Source organism: Otolemur garnettii, unplaced genomic scaffold, assembly GCF_000181295.1.
Source record: "Otolemur garnettii isolate 467f Iridium unplaced genomic scaffold, OtoGar3 scaffold00034, whole genome shotgun sequence".
Classification (NCBI taxonomy): domain Eukaryota; kingdom Metazoa; phylum Chordata; class Mammalia; order Primates; family Galagidae; genus Otolemur; species Otolemur garnettii.
In genome coordinates this window covers 599,798-605,969 of record NW_003852429.1, presented here as the reverse complement: position 1 = coordinate 605,969, position 6,172 = coordinate 599,798, and positions in this window count along the sequence as shown.

The following is a 6,172-nucleotide window of genomic DNA, read 5'->3' as shown; positions in this document are numbered from 1 at the left end:
TTTTTTTTAAATAAAATAAGTCTAATAAGTAATTATTTACAGTCATATAAAATAGTAGTCTAAGTAGAAATAATATCAAATAAAAACCAAACAATAAGCATACTGAAAATCAAATGAATAAAATTATACCAAAATGCTAAATTCCACATTGTACTTAATAGTGTAATATAAAATAAATAAGTTATCAGTCAAACCAATTAGTATAGTGATTTTTCCAAACAATGTATGAAACTCCTACTGTACATTAGATGTTGTTCTAGGTACAACTGGTTGAAAGACAATGTTAAAGACAAAAGAAGATTGAAAATTATCAAAGAAATTGTAGATAATCTGTTGATGTTGTAATAGTTTTTAAGTTGATGTTTACTTCATTAATATTATTCTGCTTTCTCCAATAGAGACTCTACCAATTTTAATTTTATATTTGCTATATGAATACAATGGCATGCCTAATTAGTTGCTTTAAATATACTGTTATTTTACAGCTCTATTGGGATGTTGACATTCTATAAAATTTTCCAATTTAAAATCTACAGGTGAATGATTTGTAGTATTATCAAGGTATTGCAACTATAATTACAAAAAACAATAATTACCATCAAAGTTTAGAATGTTTTCATCAAGTGCAAAAAGCCTCATACACATTAGCAGCCATACTGCATTGTGTTTTCATGCTTTATAGCCCTCCCACCCTACAGCTTCCTAGCATCGCTGCAGCCAATTATTAATCTACTTTCTGCCTCCGGATTTACTTAGACTGGCATTTCACATAAAGAGAATTATTCATATGTGGTCTTCTGAGACCGCCTTCTTTCACTGAGCATAATGCTATTTTCTTCTTCTTTTTTCCTTTTTTGCTGTCTTTTTGCCAAACATTTTCTCCCAAAGCATACCATTAGAGACATAAAAATAAAATTTAAGCAAACAGATATTCCACGTTCAGCCAAGATAGAACATTTCCATATGAATTGATTTTAAAAAGTGCAAAAATAAATGAAACAATGGTTGGCTTTTAAGATACTAGATTTCAGGTAACAAAAGACAGTGAGCCCTCAAATACAGGGAACCAACAAGATAAATCTCACAATTGTCCCAGCTATAGTCTTGTGAGTTTCCAAGTCATAACATAAAAGGAGAAGACAGACCAACCTGGCATTGTCCTTCAGCTGAGATACTATGGTGGCTTGAAGTCACAAAGCAGAGACATGAAAAGCAGAGAGCTGCTCAGAGACAACTCTGGAGTTCCACAGTATCTTTTCCAGTTTCTGTAGCACTTGACAGAGTATTCAAGTGAGAAGACTCAGCAAAAATTGACCTCTAACAGAGACCTCTAACTTCTTTACTATTAACATTTTGCTATCCCCAATGGGGATAGAACTTTGTTATGATGTTCCTCTGTATTCCTCATAAATCAATATTATTTCTTAGTCAATCATTTTTTTCTAGCGTAGAATCGAATTCAAGATTATAACATTTGATTTATATAATCTACAAATGTGGTAATGAGAGATATTAGTCTCACATTTTACCCTCCTCCAAAAGCTAATAGCTGCTATCATGTTCCTATAAATGTTATAAAACAAATGTCCAGTTATTTCCCTGCACGAGAGAAATGAAACATATCGCCTTTCTAATAGTGTGAAGACATGTAGTATGTCATTTTTTCAAGAAAATTTCAAAATTTATAGAAATCAATCTCATGCTCCTAAAAAGTACATCTAATACAACCAACTAAATGCAAATAGATACAATTTTATATAAAATCATCTTTCATTGACAGTATATTTCTATGTTAAGCACAATTTTTACCTATATTAAAGTGTCTGAGAGATATATTCTGTATAAATAGTACAAAATAAAATAAAATATATTGTCATGAATATTTATTATTATATATAAGACAGTATTTCCAATAATTAGAAAAAGAATTATATCTTTCTTTGTTTCTGTTTAATTAAAGATAATGTATGACATAATTGTGTGAGATATTTTGAATAAGTTATATGTGAATAAATTTAAAATATACAAAAATACGTATTAATATTATAGTGGAATTTGAATTTATATGAATTTTGTTTAAATTATAAAATCCATGTGAACTATAATGGAAAAGTGTTCAACTATTTCCTGTCAGAAAATATATTCATGTATGTCAAAACTAATATAGACATTAATGTTAATATCTATCTCAAAATAGTAACATTATCATTAGATATAATAGATCTCTAATTCAAAATTATTTCTCAAATAAGTATGTAATAGTGAATAAAAAACATGACTAAAAATATATACTCAGGCTCTAGCTTGCTTTCTCTCTCTTTCCCTCTTTCTCTTTGTGAGTTATAGCAATCATTGCCTTGTGGATTAAGCGACATAGTCACCATAGCCTAGTGGCTATTACCTATCAAAAACAACTACTGTCCCTCCTTCTCCTCCCCCACCATTATCTCCATCACACATCAACAACACAACAATAATCCACACCCAAGGGTCAGAGCAAGATGGCACACTAGAAATATCTCTTCACTAGTCATTCACGGTGAGGCAGGGGAAGAAAACTCTAACTGCCTCTGGCTGGGGAATCCATGTAGCAACATTACTCCAAGGGCACAGTGAAGCAGTGGGGTACTATAGGAGCCAGAGGGGAGAACTGGAACTGTGAAAAACCAGCACAGAAGTCCACGTCAACACCTAAGCTCTGAGACAAGGTAATTTCAATTGAGGGAGGAAGTGAGAAGGAAAAAGTAGGGAAGGAAGTGAACAAGAAAAAAACATACATGAGGAGGAGCCTAAGAGAAAAATTCTGGCAACATGAAAAACCAAATAAGAGTGACCCCTTTCAAGGAACCATGAGACAGCTACGAAGAAGGATTCCACTGATAAAGAACTAACAGAAATGAAAGAAAGGTAATTTAAAATACAGATGTCTGAAGCAATGAAGAGACAGTGGAAAAACAGAACCAAGAAATAGATGAAAGATATGGAGAATATAGAAAGGATATGGTGGAGCTTAAGGAATTAAAAGACTCAATCAATTAAAAATACAGTAGAAAGTATGAATAACAGATTAGACTGTGGAAAAGAGAAGATCTCAAATTAGAGATAAAGCTCTTGATTTAACTTAGGTAGTTAAAAAAGTAGAAAAAAAAGACAGAAAGCAGAACATTTTCTCAGAGAATTATAGGACTTCACAAAGCATTCAAGCATATGAATTATAGGTGTTCCTGAAGGAGAAGAAGAACATCCCAAAGAAATAGAAGCCCTAGTGGAGGATATCATAAATGAAAATTTTCCAAGTTTCAATAAAGATTCTCAAACATGCCTTTTAGAGGAAAATTGAACCCCGGGTCATCTCGACACAAATAAAGCCTCTCTAAGACACATTGTAATGAACCTGTCCAAAGTAAAGATAAGAAAAAGTTGTGTAAACAGCCAAGTAAGTGGCAACTGACCTACAGGGGCAGAGCCATCAGAGTAACAGTGGAATTCTCAACTACACTATTCCAAGCAAGAAGAGAAAGGTCATATACCTTTTATCTTCTTAAACAAAATAATTTGCGATCAAGAATGCTGTATTCTGCTAAACTAAGCATCAAAAATCAATGGAGAAAGCAAATGTTTTACTGATATGCAAACCCTGAGGAAATGCATCACAGTATGATGAGGTCCACAGGAAATACTTAGACCCAATCTCCACATTGATCATTACAGTGGACCATCAGAAAAGTAAACACCCGGAAACTAAAGGACAAAACCTAGCTTCCACTATAGTGCAAAAGATAAAACCAAGCAACAGATTTTCACAAAATAAAATGAATAGAATTCACTACACTTATCAATTCTCTCAATAGATGTTAATGGCTTGAATTACCCTCTGAAGAGGTACAGCTTGGCTGACAGGTTAAAAAAAACCCAAGCCTTCATATGCTGCTTCCAAACAAAGATACCTAACCTGGAAAGACACATTTAAACTCAGGGAAAAGGGATGGAAAATAGTATTTAAGTAAAAGAAATCAGAAGAAAAAAGAAGGAGTTGCAAACTTATTTTCAGATACAATATCATATTTTGAAGGACTGGAAAAAAGAGTACTTCGTTTCCTGCAGAATCAGAAAAAAATCCATATAGCCAAGGCATATTTTAGTCATAAAAACAAAGGGGGAGTTATTAGTCTATCAGACTTTAGGTTATATTATAGTTCCCTTTTTTTCAAACAGCATGGTATTGGCACAAAAATAGAGACATAGACATATGGAACTGAATAGAAAACCAAGAAATGAAACCAGTCTCTACTTGCCATCTTATCTTTGATAAACCTAACAAAAGCATACACAGGGAAAAAGAATCCCTGTTCAACAAATGGTGCTGGGAGAACTGGATAACCACATGTAAAAGACTGAGACTAGGCCTGCATGATTCATCCATTTACAAAAATTTACTCAAGATGGACAGAAGATTTAAACCTAAGACATGAAATGGTAAAAATCCTAGAAGAAAATGTAGTAAAAACTCCTGAGGATGTCGGCCTGGGGAAAGATTTTATGAAGAAGACATCAGGGGTAATCACTACAACAAATATAAACAAATATAATTAATTAAACTAAAAATCTTCAGCACAGCTAAGGACAGGACAATTTAAGCAAACAGATAACCTTCAGAATGGGAAAATATATTTGCATTTTACAAATCTGCCAAAGGCTTGATAACTAGGGTCTATAGAGGACTCAAATTAATCAAGAAAAGAGCTAACAATCCCATCACCACTGGGCAAGAGTCACGAATAGAACCTCCTCTGAGGAAGACAGACAAATGGCTATCAAACACATAAAAAAATGCTCATTGTCCCCAATCATCAGAGAAATGCAAATCAAGATCCTGAAATATCATCTAACCCCAGTAAGATTAGCCCATATCACAAGTCCCAAAATTGTAAATGCTGGCATGGATGTGAAGAGAGGGGAACATTTTTACACTGTTAGCAAGATTGTAGTTCTCTTTGAAAAGAAGTATGGAGAATCCTCAAATAACTCAAATTAGAACTCCCATTTGAACTTACAATCCTTTTCCTAGGCATCTACCAAGAAGAAAAAAAAATCATTTTATCATAAAGACATTTGCACTAGATTGTTTATCACAACTCAATATACAATTGCTAAGATATGGAAACAACCTAAATGCCAATCAACTCAGGAATGGATTAACAAACTGTGGTGTATGTATACCATAGAATATTATTCTGCCATAAGAAAGACGGTGACTTTATACCTTTTGTATTAACTGGGATAGGGTTGAAGCACATTCTTCTTAGTACAGTATCATAAGAATGGAAAAGCAAATATCCAATGTACTCAATACCAATATGAAGCCAGTAGATGATCTAATTCATGACCACAGAGGAGAAAAATTCATTTCAATTCACGTAGGAGAGAGGAAAAATCAGGGAGGGAGGGAGGGAAGGACTAGGGGAGTTTGGGGGTGCTGATACATAATGGGCACAATGTAAAAGTATATGCACACGTTCTGGGTGCAGGACACAGCTACAAGAGGGACGCTACCCCCAAAACTCAAATATTATGACCTGGTTGTTTGTACCCTTACATTAACCTGAAATAAAAATAAATAAATAAAATAAAATATATACTCATGTTAGAAAAAATGTGGTAGACATTAACCCTTAATCTGTATTTGCTAAGGTAGTTCATTTGTTTAAATGCCAAACATATAATCATCCTTTCAGTCCTACAAAATATATGTGTAGTCCTATAAAATATATAAATATATATATATGTGAATGATATATACATGCATATATATATAATCACATGGGCACAATAATGAACTATTCACACATTATTTCTATAAGTTTGCATGGATATAATTGTAATTTCTGAGAGAAATTTCAGTTTTATGTCTAGCATTTTAGTTTTCAATGTTAGCCACTTACATGGAAAATCATGACTTTAATAAACACTCAATAAATTTAATCAGAGGCTGGAGAATAAAGTGGAGAAATGTTTCCAGAAAATAGGACATGAGCACCAACAAATTTTTAAAAATAAAAAAAATAAAAGAAGCTAAGATTTAACCATCAGCAGTCTTGGATAATAGTTCTTCTATTAGTAATGGAAAATGAAAGAAGAAAGAGAAAGAAACCTATTAAAATGATGAAAAGCA